Source organism: Panthera pardus, unplaced genomic scaffold, assembly GCF_024362965.1.
Source record: "Panthera pardus isolate Hobbes unplaced genomic scaffold, ASM2436296v1 HiC_scaffold_16, whole genome shotgun sequence".
NCBI classification, from domain to species: Eukaryota; Metazoa; Chordata; class Mammalia; order Carnivora; family Felidae; genus Panthera; species Panthera pardus.
In genome coordinates, this window is record NW_026526721.1 from 24,314,966 (window position 1) to 24,337,957 (window position 22,992).

Genomic DNA, 22,992 nt, shown 5'->3' on the forward strand with positions numbered 1-22,992 from the left:
GGAGGACCAAAATCAGAAGACTTGGCACCAAATCATTGAACCAGATGCAATTGTATGAGCCTGCTCAGACTGCCCTAACAGAATACCACAGACTGGATGTCTGAAAGAAAATAAATTTATTTTTCCACAGTTCTGCAGGCTCCAAGTCCAAGACCAAGGTGCCAAAGTGATGGTTTCTGGTGAGACCAGCTTTTCATTGTGTCTCACATGCACAGGTACCCTCCACGCATGTGTCTTCCTGTATCTCTTCCTCTTTTTATAAAGACACCTGCCCTGTTGGACTAGGTCCCCACCCTTAGGACTTAATTTAACATTAATTATTTCCTTAAAGGCCATATCTCCAAATACAGTCACATTGGAGTTCAGGGTTTAAACATGTGAATTTGGAGACACAGAATTCAGTCTATAAAATCAAGGGGTTTAAATAAATGCATAGGTTTTGACACTGGAATGCCTGCCTTGGGTGATGGCTCTGCCACGTATGACCGCTACTGACCTTAGATGACATGTACCACCCTTCAGTACTCAGCTTCTCATCAGGAGAATGAGGATGAGAGGAGTAATTCCCTTAAGTAGTTTCTGTGCAAATTTAATAAGATGGTTCATATAAAGTGCAAGGTGCAAGGCAGGGTAAATGAAAATAATCCATAAATAATACTGGTAGATATTATTTTATCTAGATGAAGTATATACAGAGGGTGCAAGTTATGATGAGAATTTGTCTTTTTAAGTTTATTTACTTATTTTGGAGAGAGAGAGAGTGCACACACATGCATGCGAGCAGAGGAAGCAGAGACAGAGGGAAAGAGAGAGAATGCCAAGCAGGCTCCACACTCAGTGCAAAGCCCCATGTGGGGCTCCATGCAGGGCTCCATGTGGGGCTAGATCCCACTAACTGTGAGATTATGACTTGAGCTGAAATCAAGAGTTGGACGCTCACCTGACTGAGCCACACAGCCGCCCAATGATGAAAATTTCTAATTGTGTAATTATTTCCTTAGTCACCTGGACAAAAATCTGGTTTTGCACCTTTGTTCTCCTATCTTCAGGATGGTGAAAATAACTTGTCCTTCATATATCACAATTATGGTATCAAAAAAAAAATGAGATAGTGCCTATGTAGTCTTCTGAGTTTCACAGGTATTATTCCTACTGAAAATATAGATTTTAGTGTTAATACAGCAGCATATATGTTAGCTCAAAAGTAATTTCTTTACAATTAAAATTTACAACTGACTGGTATATATGATAGGTTGATAATTATGGCTTCTATTTGTATATTGAATGTGCTTTCTTTTCATTGTTGGTGTTGAGTTGTATTTCGTTTTGATTTAACATGAAAACGTAAAAGAGAGATATTCTGAATGACATCTAGACTTTTCCTATTTGACTTAGGCTACTGCTTGGAACCATAAACTTGATTTCTATGCATAATAGAAGAACTTGAGAAATCCCTGTCACTTTCCTGCTCTCCCTCTATTTGTGTATGAATGAAAAATTCAGGAATAATGAATTTAGGGAAAAGACAGTAAATATCAGCCACTTGTCATGTATAAGTTTGTATAACTTATAAATGATTTTTTCAATCATTCTATTTCTCAAATTAGCAGTGCATAATAAACACATTTTAAAGATTTTTGAAAAAGATTGAGAGAGAATATATTAGCATACTAAGCTAAAAGAAAGTAGGCTGATGCAAAAAATGGAAAAATCAACTCAAGGGCACTAAATAGACATTTTTAAAAGGGTTATAAATTCAAATATATAGCTAAATGTCTAAAAATTACTCTTCTGCTAAAAAAATCATGAAAATACCATGTTTTATTTTATTTTTACTTTCAAATTAGTTTATATTTGAAGTTTTAGGTTAAACTATTTTTAGTTTTATAACTACTAAAGGTCTGAACAACACACTTAAGTCACTTTTATTTATGCTTTACTTATTCAAAACTGACAACATTTTTACTGAAGAATTTTTTTCTATTTTTCTCTTTGGATTATGTGGAAACATTAAAAATATTATCATAAAAACATTTGTAATTAAGAGAAACAGGTCAAAAATAGAATATATAGAAGCTGTATTTTAAAGCATAGTTATAATATTACCTTAAAAGATTTTGAAACTTGTTTTTCCATGTTAATGTTCATCTAGAAAATATACAATTATTTTATTTTATTTTTTTTTTAAGTTTATTTATTTTTGACAGAGAGAGAGGCAGAGAATGAGCAGGGGAGAGGCAGAAAGAGATGGAGACACAGACTCGGAAGCAGGCTCCAGGCTCTGAGTTGTCAGCACAGAGCCCGACGCGGGGCTCGAACTCACAAACTGCGAGATCATGACCTGAGCTGAAGTCAGATGCTCAACCAACTGAGCCACCCAGGCGCCCCAATATACAATTATTTTAAATCAGAGACTTTACATTATTCAGATAAAAGAATTAATGACTTGCAGGTGAAAATGTAAAGGGAAGCCATTACTCACTATTTCTATTGAACAATATATATTTTCACTAAACAAATGCAGGGTAATTTTAATTATTTAAGACATTTGTTTTAGTTATTAAAGATACTTGTTTTAGTTATTAAAGGTAAAGATATATTAAAGTTTCTATAAAGTCTTCTCTAGTTTGTATTTCCCTTTCATCTAACCAGAAATAATAATAGCAGAGATATCTATGTGGGAGGTTATGCCCTTTTCATTTTATTGACTAAAGAATTGAAAAGACCCAAGAAGAGAATGTGTGTGTATATGTGTGTGTGGAGGGGGTGGTTATAGAAATTTGCCTTTCCCAGATCCTTATATATTATCATAATTGCAGATTCATTCCTACTATTATTTGATATCAAAAGCTATCAGAAAATTATCAGAAAACTGATATCTCATCTTCCAGCTAGATGCCAGAAACATGATATTTGTTTTTCAGAAATACCTTCACCCCAGGAATATGCACCAAATTTTGTATCTTTCCATTGATGATATATATGAGTTTTTAAAAGATCTATAGGGATGATTTATGCAAGCAAAGGACCCTTAAGATATGTTTTAATGTATTAGACCCTTAAGATATGTTTTAATTTATTAAACTTAATTCATAAAACAGATACTTAATTCTATTTTAACTGTATAAGATGTTATTCACCTTTGAGAGGTTTCAGAGTAAAGTGTTATCCATTTGCTCACTTAATATCACCAGAGATTCTAAACTGTATTATAAACCTAATATGTTTGATTTCCCTTTTAACTAATGAAATTTTATGACTAAATATGGTGACCTTTATATTCTCAAAATATTATAATGGTCTGAACAAATTTAGGAAGAGCTTAATTTAACATCCTAAGTTTAAATCAATTCTTTAATTGCACCTGCAAATTGGAGCTACATAGTTGATTCTTTAATGGGCATAATTCTCTGAAACATTACAAGAGTATAAAAAGATAAAATATGCACAGTTTCTTAACTCACAAATATGAGTACAAGGACATTTATTTTCTTAATGATGTATATACTTAATTCTAAATCATTCCGATGTTAAAAGAGCCTTACTCATTCAAGGAAGGCCATCCCCATCCAATTTAACAGGATATTACAAGCAGAGATTTTGGCCAGGTCTGAGGCCAGGGCAACAGACACCCAGAGTGTTTTTCATCTACTAGATTGTCATACTGAGACCTTTCTGAATAGGTTTAAGAGCTTGAAAGATCATTGTCCTTAAGGCTCAAATTATCTAATTCTCTTTCTTCTAACTGAAATATGCAACTTAAAGGTTGAACACACAGTTGGATATTGCATTTTCTTGGCTTTTAAGACATATAAAGATATTTCTGCTAACTGAAAAAAAATATTGCATTTTTTTCATATTCATGGATATATAAACTTCAACAGATATTTAAAACAATATCCAAATGAATTCTAGATATGGTACATACCATGGCCATGTCTTGATTGCCATCATGCCTCTAACTAACATCTATCTCCAAGTTTTGACGTTTTTCCTCCCTATTGTATGCCTTCAGCCTAGGCTTCCATTTGTTTTATTCTTCTAATCTTGCAGTACATGCTACGCAAATACAAGGTTGCCAGATCCCTCATGAGACGGACTAGTTGTTTCCAGCCTGCTCTTTAAAAAACTGGCTTGTGTTCCTTGTCAATCTTCATTTTGGTAGTACTCTCGATCTATCTTTGTTGAACCACTGGGACCCACAATTCTGTAATCTATTGACTTGCAGGGTACCTGCTGCCTAGCAATGAATGGTAGCATAAGACCCTTTTCCCAATAGACACTCTAAATATAAGTATTTGCTCAAATTAAGTTCAAAGAGAACCCCTCCCTTGCAGACTATAATTTATAATTTTATCCACTTCCTGATGGGCTAATGTTATAGTTGGACAACTCCCTTTAGATCTGCATGTACTGTTTTAGCTTCTTCCTTTTAGTCATTCACTATGATTGAAGTACTAACAAACCTGGGAACTAACCCAATATGAGAAAAGACATACCTGGAAGCTTTAAATAAAACACGACTTCACTCAAAAATACTATGTTTTGGATATATTATTCCTAATGAAAAATTATAAATACATGCTAAAAATACTGTGTTTTGCTGTCTTTGTCATTGGTAACATTTCATATGTATCTATCTTCATCTTAAAACCTGCTACTCAGAACAAAATGTTGAATAGATGATTTACGTCTTCATCTTAAACATCATTATATTTTCTTATATTTTCCTACTCAAACACTTTCTACAAAGCAAGTACCTTTTTATTGCATTTTAAATATTCCTGGCATTTCAAAAAACATTACAATAGGAATATTTTACAATAACCAAGAAGAATCTCTAATGTTTTCATAGAAAAAAAAAATGAATTGATTAAGCCTGTAAGAAAGGTAATATGAGAGATCTTGTTTTCACATTGTTCTAAAGAATTTCTTCCCAGAGAGCATTCAGACCAACGTGGAAATCACATAAAAGTAAGTTATAACTCAAAGGTCTACAGCACTGTAACATACCCATGTTCTGCCACAGCAGAAATAGAGGTGACCCTTTTAAGCTGAAGAAAAATAATTAAGGATCACGAGATCATTATAGAAAGATAGGCAAAAAGAATAATTGTACTTTGTCCTTGCTCAGTATATGAGTTAGGTCTTCCTAATAAAAATAAAAAAAAAAAATGATTTGAGGGGCGCCTGGGTGGCTCAGTTGGTTAAACGTCCGACTCCTGGTTTCAGCTCAGGTCGTGATCTCACGGTTCATGATTTCGGGCTCTGTGTAAGATCTCCATGCTTACAGCATGGAGCCTGCTTGGGATTCTCAATCTCTCCCTCTTTTTCTGCCCCTCCCCCCACTTGTGCACGCTCTCTCTCTCTCTTTCAAAATAAATAAACTTAAAAAATAATTCAAATAAAAATATGTGATTTAATGAGTAAGCAGGATATAAGAGGAGGAGATAGTAAGGGACCTTTAGAAAACCGTGTATTACTGTTCAAGGCTACATTGCCATCTGCCTGTGAAGATCCTTCCTTCATCAGGAAGAGTGACGGACATAATGACTCACCCTTGTGTAGTATCATATACATCTAATTTCTCAAGAAATTATTTAAGTATGTTGCATCAATGGGCAGGAAAAATTCATGAGGTTTTTTTTTTTTTTAGTTTTTATATCTAATTCTATATTATGAGAAGTTTTGCATGCTTGCTATTTATAAAGGTTTTGATTGCAGAAATAAAAGAGACTGATTATCAGAGCTCTGAAAAAGAAAATAAGCAATGCTATGGATGAAAGCCTAGTGTCAGTCATGTCAGGTATGGAGAAGTGCAGCTGTTCAGTGGGCCTGAGGCTAGACAGTAATACGCAATGTCTTCTGTACTTGACTGTGAATGAACCTCTCTGGGGGTGTGTCTTTAAAGACTAGGAGGTGGTAGAATTACCGAGCGAGGAAGAGCTCCTTCACTGCTAATATTTCTGGGAAAAAAAAAAGAATTCAAGGAAAGTTATTTAAAGAGCAGAAGGCTAAGAAATTATGGTGGCTAATATCACATAACTATCTTAAATATAAAATAAAAAGACCCTGTTTCCTATTACTTAACTCTTTGGAGTAGCATCTGTCTCTTAGCAACTGAAATTATCATTCACTGACCCATGAGAGGAGACAATTTTCATTAGTGCATGACAAGGAAAAGACTTGTGTTTCCTTAGACTTATGGCAAAAAAACAAAACCACCTGAAGAAGAGAATTTCTAGGGGGAGAATTTCTAGGTGAGACTGACTCTAGGATACTTAGAAAAGAAAATTTGGGGCAGTGATGACTCCACCAAAACTGAGACCAGAGTTTGACAGATAAATGAGTAAGCACGTTTTCTCTTCTCTTTTTTGCCCTGCCTCAAAGAAGTCTGTTTCTTCTCTCCCCCTCTCCATTTCTCTTTCGCTCTCTCTCTCTCAGAAAGACTCTGGAAATAGATAGATAGATAGATAGATAGATAGATAGATAGATAGATAGATAGACAGATAGATAATAGAGAGACAGATAGAGATAGATATAGAAAGAAATAGAAATATCTAGTCATTGTAAAAGGAAATGGAAGAAAGATATGAATTATGAAAAAGTAATGAGGAAAACATTTATAAAACCTTTAAAACTAAGTGCCAAAGGAGATATAAGGTCCTTTGAATGTTGCTAGAATTTCTTTCATTTTTCCCTTCTCTACCTCCCAAGCTACCCAAGGGAGTTTCTCTCTTCCCAGTAAAATTCTAGCAACATAAAATGTAAGCAGTATACATACTTCAGAGGAAAAGTCATCCGCCATTCTCCAAGCAGTTCAGGGATTTCAGCAGCATGAAGTGTGCTCCGATTCGTGTGGTTTCCACAAGGATGTTGGAGGATTCTCCAGAAGAACACATATGGTATACGCATGTGGAGAATACTGTGAAGATGTAACTCAGTACCCTACCAACAAAATCGTTTCTTTTTGGTACATGGTCCATTCTTGTTGGAGAAAATGGTCCATTCTTGTTGGAGACAATGGATAGAGAAATAAGGCTCAAATGAAGCAGTTGTTCCCAACCTTCCACAACCTTCTCACATGGTTTAATGTAAATGGCTACCTAAGACCTAGTTCCACACACAAAAAAATAAAAAAATAAATGAGTTCTATTTTTTTTAATAAATGTACAGTAAATAAGAAACCTGTAACAGCACTCACTCCATTAACCAATTTTCCCACCGTTTTTCATGAAGAAAGCATCACTTACAACCTATGCATTTTTCCTGTGATGCTGACTGATGACTGGATAGAAGCAGTTGCCAGGGGGATGGAAGTGGGGGACACAGGGAAAGGTTGGAAAAGGGTACCAACTTTCAGTTGTAAGATAAATAAGGTCTGAGGCTCTAGTGTAGAACAAGGCTATTCTAGCTGATAAGGCTGTATTGTATAATTGAAATTTGCTAAAAGAGTAGAGCTTGAATGTTCTTAATCAAAAAAAAAAAAAAAAAAAGAGGGGGTAAATATATGAGGTGATGGATGCATTAATTATCCAGATGAGAGGAATCCTTTCAGAATGTGTGCATTTATCATATCACCACCTCGTGCACTTTTAAGTTTCTTAATCATATTTCTCAGCGTCAATAAAGCTGAAAACAAGAATAGCAGGCTGGCAATTGGCAAGTCTTACTGACTTCTCTCAGAACATGATTTGGATGTTCATTGGCTTCCATTTTCAGGTATTCATTCTTTAATAAAGTCTTAAAGCATCTTTAGAACCCAGTGACTGCATACCAAAGCAGGGCAGCGTGTGAAGAAACAGATTCCCCTTTCAGCGATTCCTCTTCTGTTCTTATAATCTGATTTGGGAGGCCAGGCAACCTGTTCATCACCCACAAGGTTATTACCTCAAAAGCACAGACCACATGAGATTTACCTGTGAGCCTTTCTCAGTTGAAATTAGGGCTTCATTCGTTTTGCCTCAACTGCTTTAGTTTTCTGAACAAGAAAGTGTTTAGTAACACCAGCGGCTGAGGAAAATCTTGAGGGAATTACTTGCTAACCAGTTGAAGCATGTTACTTTCACTCTCTCATGACAGTGCCCTTAAATTCACAAACTGGATACTCATTTTCCATTTGTAATTACCAAAAATAGAACTTTCACAGACATACAATTTTTTCAGAAATCTTCACTGAGGGTGACATGTGAGAATTGATTAGACTCTGACTATACCCACATAAGATTGGAATGAAAGTGGAAAAGTATAATCTTTATTATTTTAAAAACTCACACTTAATTTAGTCAATTAATGCTAGTCAATTTACTCAATTAATATTAATGACAATTTATAAATTTCTTTGACAGGCTTGGATTTCTTATTTATTAAAAAGCACTGCTACCTAATTCCTGACTGACTTTAATAAATTTACATGTCCAGGGAGAGTATAATGTGGGCAAAAGTGACTGCTTTCATTTTTTCAGAGATTGTCTTTCATCTTTGAAAATGTTCTTTAAGTTTATTTTTGAGAGAGGAGAAAGAGAATACTTGAGTGAGGGAGAGGCAGACAGAGAGGGAGAGAGAGAGAGAGAGAGAGAGGGAGAGAGAATCCCAAGCAGGCTTCACACTGTCAGAATCAGAGCCCAACACAGAGCTTGAACCCATGAACCATGAGATCATGACCTGAGCAGAAATCCAGAGTCAGCCACTTATCTGACTGAGCCACCCAGGCACCCCTGAGACTATTTTAATAAAAGAAACCACAGAATAAAAAATAAACTTGATTTTCAAAATGAATTTCATTCTAATTAAAATTTTCACTTTATTTTTTTAATTAGAGAATACTGACTGGGAGCTCTTTGAGATTCTTTTAATGATGATGGGGAAGAATGTCCAGTGCACCAAATAGCTGAGGCCAAACAAATGGTTTTTCCTAACTTTTAATGTTTTTTAACATTTTTTTCTTGAATAAACCTCAATTACACAGGAGAGAATTAAGTATAATCTTTAGTTTATGACATCCTGTCATTCCTGGGTCCAAACATAGCCCTCTGTTACTTACCTGTTGGTTAGTTCATTTATTTTTACTTATGTAATGACCCACATATGAACTCACTATTCAGTAAAAACACTGACAACTTAAGTAGGACAGACATTATGGCTTTGCCAAGATACTCAACTATAACTCAACCAACATGTGGCCATGCAGTGCTGGATTTAGTATTGTGAGGATGGAAACATTAAAAGAAAGCAGGGATAATTTTAGTTGGAGACAGACGACTCAGGTAATTTGCAAGAATTCCATGCACTCCTGGTTTGTCCTCACAGATAATCTGCATTTTGGGTGGGAATGCAAAAGTTCCAGAAGAATCTTGCCTCAGCACAATGGACTATGATAACAGCCTGTGACTTCCACATGCTTTCCAGAACAACAATAATACAAAAGAGCAAAACAGTGACTTGAGGGGTGTTCTGTGGATTTCAAGACTGTGGGAGGAGTGTGATGAGCATCCCTGACAGTTTTTCCTTTTTCAGGTAATAGGTTGAGTCCATATCCCTTCCTTATCTTCTCTGCAAAAGATTGCTTATAATTTGAATAATTACTGCTGCCAGAGGGTGATACACAAACACACACACACACACACACACACACACATCAGCAAAATATACTTCTATATATTAATAATATATATTAATAACTTATATAGTATAATATATTAATAATAAAATACATTGATATATATACAATTCCAAACTTATATAACATTTACTTGACCACTACCATAGCCCTATCTTTTTGTAAGTGCTGCTGTTACTTTATAATGATAATGTCTTACTATTTCCACACTTTCTATTGGAGTCCCCAAAAATGGTGAAGTTTTTGTTCCAGTTCTTGGCACTAGCCTTAAGGGAAAAAAAAAGGAATGAAATCTTAATTTTAATTATAATTAAACACAATATAGAACAATACAGAAAGTTTAGGAGGCTCTGAAAAGAAAAAAAAAATCATCCAATACAGCAGCTGGCGTGAGACTTAAACATATGTCATATCATTTCACTTTTCTTCTCAAGCACTTTGATGTTTTCTCATTTCTCAGACAACAAACTCTCAGTTCTAACCATGGCTTAAGGGGCCACGATGATCTGTACTCGCTTCTCTTATATCTCTGACCCCATCCCTGTGACTCCCCAGTTCACTCATTCTCCACCAGCCACACTGGGCTCTTGCTGTTCTGGCATGCACCAGGTGGGATCTCAGAGCAGAGCCTCTGTTGCCACCGCTCCCTCCCCAGGCATGTTCTGCTCTCAGGACATTTGCCAAGTGCTGCTCCCTTGGCCTGTTCCACTGTATTTCCAGAAACCTGGCCACTTTGCTTGCTCTGTGTTACCTTATCAAGGAGGCCACGCCTACAGCTCTGTTGAAAATCCAATCCTATCCCTAAGCCCCACAAATGCAAATCATCTGGCTATTTTCTTTGTCTACTTCAATTTTCTTCTGAAATGCACTCTCTTCTGACACAGCATAACTGACTTAGTTGTTTTGTTGATGGTCTGTGATCTTCAACCTGAGTGTGAGAAGCCAGGACTTGGATGCATCTCCAATGTTAGAGGGAGCCCTGCCATGTAGTTTCTACTCAATAAACATGCACACTGTTTTTTATTTTATTTTAATTTAATTTATTTTATTTTATCTTATCATCTTATCTTATCTTATTACTATTATCTTCTGTGTTTTTTTTTCCTGCCACGTGCATTGTTATTTCTTATCTTCCAGTGAGTTGTGTGTTTTCCAGCTCTCCATTAAGCTGTCCCCAGCCCTCCTCTCTGTACCAGATAGGAGCACAAGTCAGATTTGGCACGGTTTTAATAGCCTTTATCTATTTAGTAAGGAGGCATTTGGAAGTCTGATGTCTCTCTATGCCTGTGGGCTCATTGTCTGGTAACTTTTCTCAGCATTTGGCAGCATTACGAGCAACAGTTTCATAACTGACACCACTCTTAATCACTCACTCATCATAACTAACGTTGTGAGGTCTTTCTGCCTGTCTGCTCCTTGGGCTTTGGCATTACACAGAGTTGTCTCTCCTGATTTTCTGGCCTGTAAGGGAAATCAATCCAGTGTCTGCCTGCTTGGTTGAGCCACACATCCCATGCAGACTTTCTTTTGGTGCTTCCCCTGAAGCCTGATCGTGCACACATTCAGCTGGTTCTAGCTAACTACACATCTGAAACTATTACAACATTTCCTGCTCCAGTCCTAAAGATCATCTCTTTCAACTTACTTTTTTATCTAAAGTCAGTGCTTTGAATGTTTTGGAATACACTATGTTGTTAACATGATTTTTTTTAATGAAAGCAAAAGAAAAATATACGTGATCTGGGTAGAATTTAAGTTTGCATCTATTATGGATAAAGTCTTGCTAAGACTTTTTGCCTCTGATTTGGAAAGATATGAGTTTCTGGGGCCAAGTCAGGGCTGTGAAACGGACTGTGAATATGTCCGCAAAGCAAGACTATACAGGTAGCATCAAAAAGACAACAGTGTTTTCCCCAGACGGAACCATAAACTGCCAAAAGGGAAATTGTCACAGCTGCATTAATCTGCTTTCTCTTTGTTTTTTTCTCTCACTTGTGTCTCCGGAATTGTGGTAGTACAGAGCTGTACTGACATTGTATCCAATGAGTGGGGAGAGGAATCTCCCTCCATTACGTCCTAAATGATGAAGACATTTTTGTGATAAGAGCCTGTAATAGTCTAGAGTGTCTGATATTAGAAGGTAAATTACCTCTTTGGTGGAAAAGCTTTCAATCATTTAGGGTAAGCTCTCCCTCCATGGCCGTGACTTTGCCCATAAAAATAGAAGAGAATATAAAACTCTTCACATCATACAAAAGCATTTCCTTTACCTTTTAAAGGTAATCTTTAACAAAGGTAACAAAGGTAAATCTTTGTTTGAAGATTATGTGGATTAGATACCTAAAGATTTCTGATTTTTTTACCCATGACTTTTGAAGGAGATACATAGGCAAAAGTAGGATAAACGAATAATAGTTTCAAAAGTTGTTTTAAATCTATTCTTGCTTCAAGATATAAAAGTATCAAAGTATGGAATAGTCACATGGGCATATAATGTTAAATGGACCAAATTACTTAATGATCCTCTCAACACATGCTTTTGTAATTCAGATTTGCTCCTATAGCTCTGCATAGTTTATACAGTGTGCAGAATCTTAATCTCTTCATCACATCATCAGCATTCAAGATAATGAGGTTTTGACATATTTAAAAGGAGGTAAATCTAATGAAGAAATCATATACACAAGTCAAATTGCATTTAAGATGTTTCCCTACTTATCACTAGAATTAAAGGTGTAATTTAATATGGATTTTTGATTAAAAACAGATGGTTCACATCTGTTCCCCAAATGAAGAAAAAAGCCATTTTAACTGAAAAGTGTAAGTCACTGAAGTAATATCTGATGAGGAAGACATGTTGAATATAGTTTGATTCTGTCACCACAGATAGGTTCTGATATCTGTCCACTGTAAAGTAACGAGAATAAAAATAAATACATTTGTAGAACAATATCCTCACAGGAATTATCCCATGTTACAAGATGTTCCAGAGGTTAGCTGTGTGAACTTTCAGGCAATGCAATCTTCTCACAATGAACCCAGCCAACAACCCAAGAGGTTGACAAACTTGAGGAGAAGGTGATATGGCCAAATAGTAGATTTTCAGCTAGCTTTTTGAGAATGAGGTTCTTTGTGAGACACAGGTTGTAAGGTAAACTCTATGATTCTTACCTCCTGGTATTCACATCTTTATGCTATGACTTCCCCTTGAGAGTGGCAGACCTGTGACTAGCTTTAATCTGATAGAATATGGCAAAGTTGATAGGGTATATGTGACCGCATATACATGATTATGTTGATAAAACTGCAACACCCATATTGGGAAGAAACTCTTCCTTGCTGGCCTGGGAGAAGCAAGCTTCTATGTTCAGATCAAAAGTCAAAGAGCTGAGGGTAGCCAGAAATCAGCAAGAAAAATCAGATCTCAGTCCAGTAGCCTGAAAAGAAGTGAATTCTGTCAACAACCATGTGTGTTTGGAAGTAGGTTCTCCCCAGTCAGACCTCGTAAGAGGCTGCAAACTGCAGCCTTAACCATCATCTTGATTGCCTGTTTAAGACCCTAAAGCAGAGTTTCCAGCTAACCAAAGACAAGACTCTTGACTTGCAGAAAGAGTAAGACAATATATGGGTGTTATTTTAAGCTTCCAAATTTATGGCAATATTATTATGCTGCAATACATAGCTAATACAACCACTTTTGGACTCTGCATTTCATAAGATGTTCTTTCTTACTAAAGAAAGGCAAAGCATTCAAAATTAGCAGTGATGTTACAGGACCCATTGGAATGGTTAAAGGCGACGCAGACAGCTCTGGCCCTTTAGAAATGGTGAGAAATGATTTGCATAAAGGTAATGCTGCTAAAACTTCTCTAAGAACCAATGAGAATATAAGTTATCAAATTGAATAGGGTGGTATCTTGAAGGAAATAATCATTTTTCAATAATCATTGGTTCAGTTTGATAACACATCAAGGATGGTGAAGGTGCTTAGAAAGCATTCCTGTGCGCCTTAGTGATTATGAATGCAACATCTTTGTAGGATGCTAAGATATTTTATGAACATAAGGAGCACTATTCCTGAAACTAAGAGGCCACATTACTTTTAGAAGACACCACCTTGAAACACAGATAGGCATATGACCAAGAATATATTCTAAAAGTATAGTTAAGGTCATGATCTTAGATTGAAGGCAAGAGCCAGTTTGCAAATTTTAACAGTGAAATCCTTATTTTTAAGTTATTAAAATATAGAGTATAATAATTAAGCTGTGGATATATAAGAAAATTGAACATTATCATATATTTACCCATTATAAATTTTTAAAATTTTTGCTATAATTTATCAGTTCCATAATTATAGTATCTGCAAATTATTTTCTAGATTATAGAATCAATTACAAATATGTTTTCTCAAATATATGCTAATATAATTTTTTTTAAGTCAGGTTAAGGATTCAGTAAGTAATTGTATGAAAATAATAATGTTCTATATTGCCTTTTCACTTACTAAGTTCTTATGACTTTAACCCATTTCTTTATGGAAATCTCATGTCTGAAAGGTGCAATATACCATTTTGTTCCTGTTAATTTATTTTCACTTTCTCACTTATAGAGAATACCTACAGATAATGGATTGATGTAGACATTATCATCAGTATAATTTCATAACTCTCAGCAGATAAGCATTAAAGAGTTTTCTTCCACAATGGCAGATGGCAGCATGTTAGATAATTGTAAATTATTATATATAAGAATTATACTGTGATGGAAGCTAGAAAGAAAAAGTGACTGATAATTTTGTTGAGAAGACAAGAAAAATGAAATCTTGCAGATTTCAAGAAAATTGAATTTTAAAAATCGGGAGTTGTATATCACTACAGTATTGACCAAACTGTATTTTTTTGAACTATCATTCACCACAAGTGGTCCAACAACACAACAGGAGAGGGAAAAAGTCAAGTCCTACAGAGATTGCAGATGACAGCCCAGTGCTCAAATTCCTAATCAAATCACCACCATCTGCGTAACTTGTGATCAAATCTGCTTTTGCATTTGGCTTTTATCTCCTCAAGGATATTAGTCTTAATGCACAGATACCTTAAATAGAGAAGAATAATGGATTTGAAGATGAAAAAGAATAGCATGACCCACAGAGAATAAGAGTCAAGAGCTATGTTTATTATTATTACAAACTCTTTGTCCATGTGTTTGTAACTGTTTCCCAAGACTTAACCGATTGTGTACAGGGAAGACATGATGTTCTGTATTCTGACCCCTCTGTATTACCTGTCAGCTCATAATTGATAAATGTTAATTAACTGACTCACTGGCTAAATACTGCCTGGAAAACACAAAGAGTAATCCTGAGATCAGGGAATTCGTTATTTCTGGGGTACACACAGGGTACTCCCTTGTTACTTTCTTACTGCTTTCCAGAACACATCTAATCTATGTATTTAAAAGTGTATTGTGTTTCTTTCCTTGCTTTAAAATTCTTGTACCTGGATTGGTGAACCAGGATGAAATGCATACCGGTGCATTTTTGCAGAGATCAATGACACTGTAGTTCATTTTGACATGAACAGAGCCAGAAATACAGATACTCTTAAACCTTATATGTTATTCAGTGCTTTTCAAATATATAACAGAACTAACTTAAATATGCCTCACAGAAGCCCAAAGCAGAAATGCATGGAAATTTAGGAAGAAACTGAAATCAAGCATTGTAAAGCTCTTAGCCTTTCTCTTTTCTCCCTGTTTCCCTATTTATCTATTTATTTCCCCTTCTAGAAATGCCTTTGCTTCTCTAGACCCCATGACAAATCTGTCTATCTGTATTGATATTGAGGTTATGTGTTATAATTCCAGCCTTGTGAACTGGCTAATTGGTCCCAGTTGCAAATTCAGGGAAACATACGACAATGAGCCAACTTGGAAAGGTGTCCATTGCTAATCTATCCAGAGAGGGCCAAGAGAATGAGCCATAGTGGAATATAATGGCTCATAGCAAATTTCCCAAAAAAGCAGCAGCCTATCTATAGTGTAATCTTAGAGTGAATTGTACAATGAATCTTAGAATGTAATCTTAAATGAATCAAGAAATATCATTCCACTTCAAGGTTTTAAAACTTCGAGCACTTTTATCACTGTGTCTTTTGTATTGAACTCAGCAATGTGTACACATCTCCAAGAAAGGCACCTGACTTTTGTCCTCTTCATTTCCACAAATAAAACAGGTGAGAGGCAACTGTCAAGAAAAGTTTAATCCAAGCTGAAATTACTAGATAAATTAACAGTGCAATCCCTTGCTTTCATTATCTTTTCATTTCATACAGTTTCACATTTTTAAAAAGGAATTCATGAATATATTTACATGAAAATAACATAAATGAAATAGACACTATAGAGGAAGGGCCAAGAAATTTTCTAGGTCTGTTAGGCACAGCTTTTTTTTTTCTTTCTAGACACTGCTTTTTCTTTTGTCAATTTAAAGGAAGGTAGTAAATGTTTAAATCAATTTTCATTTTGTTCAAAATGCTCAATCACTAAAACCAAGTGATAACCTGTTCATTTCAGATACTTAATGAAAACAAGCAAAAGGTATGAAAAACATCTACTACCAGCGGTATGCTAGATCCAGCATGTGCTGGATAATGAAAGCTGTTTTTACAAGTTGGTTATTAAATACAGCTGTCCTTGAAAGTTAAGCTATATAAACTTACTAGAATTATTTTTAAAAGGTAATAAAGGCTGAAAACTGCATCCTAATTATTTTACTATATTTTACTGTCATGTATGGTCTTGAGGTTATTGTGTCTATTTAATCTATACGGGGAAAATACATAATAGTGTACTACAACACATTTCTTCTAACTTTACATTCAATAACATCATAATATCACATTGGTAGTTCAAAAGTCGTCATAGCAGGGATGCATAATCAGACCATAGAAATGGGCAAATGTTACAATCAGGGTTTTTTCTTGTTGTTGTTTACCGAGCTTATTGTTACACATTTATCAATCTACTGTATGTTAGTCTCTAGAAGTATGAATTATATATTTTAGGGCATTACACTGCAGTTCTCTAGAGATAGATGAACTAAAAATCCCAAAGAACATGCTAGAAGAAAAACATTAGTTGGGGAAAATGACCTGTTTTGCTTCATTTCTTCTGCTTGAAAGTGTTGATACTTGTAGTTTGCGGAGTGCTCAGTGCAGTATTATGGGAAGTGTGGGACAGTTACTTGAACCAGGTTAATTAAAAACTCCAGAGATGATTGATGAGTAGCCAATGAAAAGATGTGGCAGGAGATACAGAAGGAGGGGTCAGGAAGAAAGATAAAAATGTTTAAAATATTTTATTTTTAGAAGACAAATGTGCTAGGTAGGGTGTAAGTCAATGTTCTCCTCCCTCATTAAGATGTACGTTATCCAGGAGGCTTTTGGATTTGGACATAATATTGAAGTTTGGGAGTCATCCTAAGATGGGAAAATAAGCCCAACCAAAATACTACATACAGTCCCCTTAAATCCAGTCACCACTTTCAATCTATTAGATTGTCAAAAGTTATCTTAATGTATTCATTACTCAACCTGTTTCTTTTTTATAAAACAATGAAAATAATCTTTCATAAAAGTAGCTACAACTCTTTCACCACCATTTTAGACGAGTTCGGGCGCGTTCAGGGTGGTATGTCCGTAGTTTCACCGCCATTTTAAACCTAGCTCCATACAAGGCTCCACACCTGCTGTTGCAGCCTGACCTGGACCGCGTGGCCGGCGCCCGCAGTGGACAACTCAGCCACCACGGAGAACATGAATGAATACATCAGTATAGAGGAATTTGCAGAGGGATACAAGATCAACGCCAGCAGAATGACAGTAAAATGTTTATTGTGACACAGGCAAGAAAGACCTGACTGAATATTTGTCTCAATTTGGAGAAGTTGTAGACTGCACAGTTAAAACAGACCCAGTGACTGGAAGATCAAGAGGATTTGGATTTGTGCTTTTCAAAGAAGCTACGAGTGTTGATAAAGTTTTGGCACTGAAAGAAACAAACTGGATGGGAAATTGATAGATCCCAAAAGGTCTAAAACCTTTTGGAAAATGTTTATTTATTTATTTTGAGAAAGAGAAAGAGAGTATGTGCACAAGAGTAGGGGAGAACAGAAAGAGAGGGAGAGAGAGAATCCCAAGCAGGCTCCACACTATAAGCACAGAGCCCAACGTGGGGCCAGATCCCATGAACCATGAGGTCATGACCTGAGCTGAAATCAAGGGTCAGTCGTTTCATCGACTGAATCACCTAGGTGCCCCAAGGCTAAAGATTTAAAAGAAAAAGAACCCCCCCTAAAAAGGTTTCTGTGGGTGGATTGAGTTCAGATACTTCTGAAGAACAAATTTAAAAATGTTTCAGAGACTTTAGAGAGATTGAAAATATTGATGTTCCCACAGCTATGAAAACAAATGAAAGAAGAGGATTTTGTTTTATCACATGTACTGACAAAGAGCCAGTGAAGAAACTGTTAGAAAGCAGATATCATCGATTTGGTTCTGGGAAGTGTGAAATCAATTGCACAACCCAAAGAGGTATATAGCAGCAACAGCAACAAGAAGAAGGAGGAAGAGGGGCTGCAGCTAGTGGTCAAGGTGGTGCTAGAAGCCTTCTCATGGATGAAGTCAGCACCAACACTGGAACCAAGGATTTAATAACTATTATGATCAAAGACATGGAAATTACAGTAGTGCCTATGGTGGTAATCAAAACTATTGTGGCTAGGGCCACTAGGATTATATTGGGTATAACTATGGGAACTATGGATATGGACAGGGATATGCAGACTACAGTGGCCAACAGACACTTAGGGCAAGGCGTCTGGAGAGGGTGGCGATCACCAAAACAATTACCAGCCGTACTAAAGGAGGATGTTGGAGAAAACAAGAGGAGCTTGCTCAAGTAACCCATCTTGCAGGATGACAGTGAAGACTGGCCTTCTGTTGATCTAAAATGATTATTTTGTAAAAGACTTTCTCGTGTACAAGACACAACTGACACAACTGTGTCCAACTGCTGATAGCCGCCAATTAGTTTTCTATGTATTTACTTTGTCTTTTGTGTGTCATGACTCGATGTGGATTTCTGTTTATACAAATTTTATTTGTGTGATTTCATGTTAAACCTCCAACAAATGCTTCCCTATGTGATTGTTTCTCTGTGTCAGGTACTAAACAGCTCTGTAAAAGTATAATTTTAAATAAGCAATAATTAAGGCACATTTTATTTTGTAGGGAGTTTGGGTCCATACAGAGAAACCGTGGTCCTTTAGGAATAGCCAATGTCACCCTGTTCCCCATTTTTGTTAGATGTATTCTATGCTCCAAGGCTTTGTTTCCCTGTTAACTGAGGTTTCCACCACATCTTGAATGTTCCTTCTCTGTATATCTATCTGGAGACCCTGTCATAGTGTTGTCATTAGTGGAAGCCTTCTAACAGACCCTGAATTTTCTGGATTATATTTTGACATTTTAGCATATGGTGTTAGCTCTTTTATGAACAAAAATCATTGTGTTTTATTCCTGTCTCTGGAAAGCCATTTGTTATGATATGCTAAATCAGACTTCATCAGTGCTCTGCTAGAAAGACCTTTGGCTAATCATAATACCATGACTTTAATTATTCTGTTGATAAAAATGTCCAGATATACCCATGGTTTTAAAAGCACTGTTAAACTGTGTATTGGAGCTACATTTTAACAAGGATTTTGGCATACAGATATGAGATTGTTAAAATTTGAGCAAAAGTTATAAGTCAGGGTAAGACAGATATCATATAATTTCACTCATATGTGGAATTTGAGAAACTTAACAGATGAACATAGGGGAAGGGAAGAGGAAGAAAAAATAAGATAAAAACAGAGAGGGAGGCAAACCATAAAAGACTCTTAAATACAGAAAACAAACTGAGGGTTGCTGGAAGGGAGGTGGGTGGGGGCCTGGGTTAAGTGGGTGATGGGTATTAAGGAGAGCAATTTTCAGGATGAACACTAAGTGTCATATGTAAGAGATTCTTCGGGGTTCTACTCCTGAGGCCAAGACAACACTGTATGTTAACTAACTGGAATTTAAGTAAATAAATTTTTAAAAAGTCTAAAATCTTGTAAATAAAAACATTCTATGTAAAAAACAAAATTGAACAAAAGTTAGACTCAGATATTTGAAGTAGTGGCTGAGAAAATTATATTCTGTTAGTATTATGTCACAGCAAACACCAACCTGAACAAAGTGTTTTCTCTTGGGGCATTCTTAGGAAGCTATATTAAGTGTTAACTGTTAACATGGTGTGAGTTCTCAGAAAAAGTCACGGTAGTAGATTTCATCATTTTTAATGGATTAGTGCATGAGCTGAGTAGTTAAGCATAACCACATTCAGACATAGTAGGAGCAGTGGAGAAAAGTATACTTTAAATTTTATGTATGTTAACACAAATCTAAGTGACCAAGTCATTACAACAGATCTTCCTGGTGCATCAAAAAGCAGTTTTAGCTCTAGATTTTGGAGAATTTCCTGGGTGAGTTCAAGCTTTGAATTTTACATTCCATGTAGTTGTTAGACTTAAGGTTTTTAATTTTTGTTTCTGTGGTTCCACATTAGCTTCTAGGATTGGCATACATATTCACAGGCAGAGTGTTGACCTCACCTTCAACCAAATGTAAATCTTTTTATGCTGATGAGGGCCTTTGTTTTATTTGGTGCCTGCAACTTTCTTTGTTCAATGATGTTTGTACTTGCTGACTATTAAGTTACAATGCACTTGGCCCTGTTTTGGTCCTGTTTAGCTATTTGACTTTAAACTTAGACCGGGTACCAATGTTGGCTATTGCAGGGGACTGTTTATTCTTTCAACATGCAACCTTAAGGAAGACAAGGGAGATTTTCATTTTAAGTTATGTTGTCAAAGTCTGTAGGTACAGTGTTTTTAGGGCAGTGAATCCTATTAACTTCAAACAAACAAAAAGTGACTGCAGATACCTTAGAGATTAATTCTGTTTACATTTTGTTTTCACTGCCTTCCTATAATTTTTTTTTAGTATCATAATCATACAAAAATGAGATAAGATTTAAAAGCTATTATTAATCGATACCAAAATCTATAAAGAAAATATATTTTTAAATAATTTTTCTGGGATGAGTAAAGGTACAAATATATCCTGAAATTATCTAAATTATCTTATATGCATAGAGAAATAAAGCTAAATATTCACAGTGTCCTAGAAGTGATTAGTTTATTGAATATCAATTAGTATGTTTTACATGTTGTTACAGTCAATATAGAATATAGAATGTATCAGATACAAGGGCCTCGTTGAAAAAAAGTCTGCTTTTTCAATTCCTTTATATTCTGATTTTGTGCTCGTTGATTAATTCACTGAATGGGTTGAATTTTGAACCAAAACATATTTTAAAAATCTGAAAAGAAAATGGAGTCATTACCATTTTAAATGTCACTGAAATGAAAATACTGAAGTCCTGGGTAAGTGATTTCTTTTCATAAGGTTAAATATCTGCCAAGAATATTAGCTGAGTTTTCCCAAAATTGCCCTTCAAGTGCTATTGCTGCCAAAAACCAACACAAGGAAGTGAAACCAGTATTATCTAAAAATCACAGTGCCATGACATTGAATTGCTGTGATCTTATTGCAGCTGGGATGTCATCGCCAATGTTTATTTTAACCAATTTTATAAAGCAATCTCTGTTGCTACTGCTTAGTAATATGCTTACAAACTTGATTATTGCCCTGGAGACTGATAATCTAGTGGGTGAGACATACTATAAACAAATCATTGCCACATAATGTGTTAAGTGCTGTAATAGAAGTGTTAGTGATGTATTTTGTTTTGGAACACAATGAGGAAGAAGGCTACCTTTCAAAGACTATAGGAAAGCTTCAGAAAAAGAAAAAAAAAAAACAATAACTGGGATACATGTTTAAGGAGAAGGAGGAGAGAGAAATAGGCAAAGGCAGAAATGTCCTAATAACTTCAAATGATTAGCTCATAGAAAAATGTTCAGTGTAGGTAATAATCAGATAATTTACATTAAGGGAAAGATTATCCATTTATAGCCTAGCATCTTTGTATTGGAAGAGCTAGTCCAAGATTGGTGGAGTAGCTCATAATTTGCTACAGAAACAGAAAAACTAAATTAGAATCTTTGGAAAGAAGGTCACAGGTATATTTATTTTGAAATAATTATCCAGGAGATTCTGATGCTCATTGCTGACACAAAGTATTACTAAGTCAAAACATTATTTTCTAGCACAGCGATGTAAAATTTTTATTGTGAAATTTCATGTTACAACATTGCTTTTCCCATGTGCCAAGCCCTATCCCTTTGGGGCTGTGAACGTACAAAGATATCAGTTTGATATTTAAACATTTAAACACAAACTACAACTGTTCCCAGAAGTCTTTGTGAGAAGAGAGCCTTCCAAATTCTATATTTCTGAGGCTCTGATTTCCTTTTTTTTTTCAGCTTTGTTGAGGTGTAGTTGACAAAATTATAATATGTTTAGAGTGTACAATGTGATAAGATGATGTACGTACATATTGTGGAAGGATTGATTCTCCATCGAGCTAAAGCATCCATCACTTCATAGATTTACTTTTTCTGTGTGAGAACATTTAATTTCTACTCTCTTAGCAAATTCCAGTTGTACAATTCAGCGTTATTATCTGTAGTAACCATGTTATACATTAGTTCCTCAGACCTTATTTTCTTTTATAACTGAATGTCTGTAGCCTTTTACAAACTTTTCTTTGTTTTTCCCACTCCCCAGCCCGTGGCAACCAGCATTCTACTTTGTTTCTATGAGTTTGGTTTGTTGAGATTTCACATATAAGTGAGATCATATCGTATTTGTCTTCCTCTGCCTGGCTTAGCAGAATGCCTTTCAAGCATTTCCATGTTGTCACAAATGACAAAATTTCTTTTTTTTTTTTTTGTCTGAAATAATATTCCAGTTTGTGTGTATACATACATATATACATACATACGTATATGAATATATATATATATATATATATACATATACGTATGTATACCACATTTTCTTTATGTATTCATCCATTGATTGAGACTTAGGTTGTTTCCATACCTTGGCTATTGTGAATAATGCTGCAATGAACAAGATAGTACAGGTACCTCTTTTAGATAGTGATTTCATTTCTTTCAGATACATACCCATAAGTAGAATTGTTGGTCATTTCATAGTTCTTTTTTTTTTTTTTTTACATTTATTTATTTTTGAGGCACAGAGTGAGACAGCCTGAGTGGGGGAGAAGAGAGAGAAGGAGGCACAGAATCTGAA

At 35.5% G+C, this 22,992-nt stretch overlaps 1 pseudogene; it reads left to right on the forward strand.

The window, feature by feature from the left end:
* Positions 1-10,120: 10,120 nt before the first annotated feature.
* Positions 10,121-18,543, forward strand: LOC109277890 (heterogeneous nuclear ribonucleoprotein D-like; annotated as a pseudogene).
* The last annotated feature ends 4,449 nt before the right edge of the window (positions 18,544-22,992 follow it).